The sequence below is a fragment of the Periplaneta americana genome, chromosome 2, assembly GCF_040183065.1.
Source record: "Periplaneta americana isolate PAMFEO1 chromosome 2, P.americana_PAMFEO1_priV1, whole genome shotgun sequence".
In the NCBI taxonomy this organism is placed as follows: domain Eukaryota; kingdom Metazoa; phylum Arthropoda; class Insecta; order Blattodea; family Blattidae; genus Periplaneta; species Periplaneta americana.
This window is the reverse complement of record NC_091118.1, coordinates 8,897,437-8,897,827: the sequence shown is the minus strand read 5'-3', so window position 1 is coordinate 8,897,827 and position 391 is coordinate 8,897,437.

Here is a 391-nt window from a genome sequence, read left to right as displayed (position 1 = left end):
TGGCTTCCTTTTTCATAAGATAGCCTTTCTGTTATTTTGTTGTCAATTTTTATAGTAATAATTATGTATTTATTTATTATATTTAAAATTTTCAGTCAGAAAATGTCATCATTATTAAGTTTATTATTATTATTATTATTATTATTATTATTATTATTAAAAGAAGTATGTCTGCAATGAACATGCTAGATTATGTTAACATGAAACTATTTTATCTACAGTAATCTCAGTATAGGTTTTGATTTATCTAGAGAAAATTAAAACTCGACTGGGATTTAATTGATTATTACATGATTAGAAGGAAGTATATAAATATTATAAGAAATAAAGTAGGCCTATTCTAATACAATAAAATATTGCCTTACTAAAATACTCTATTGTTGTACCATTT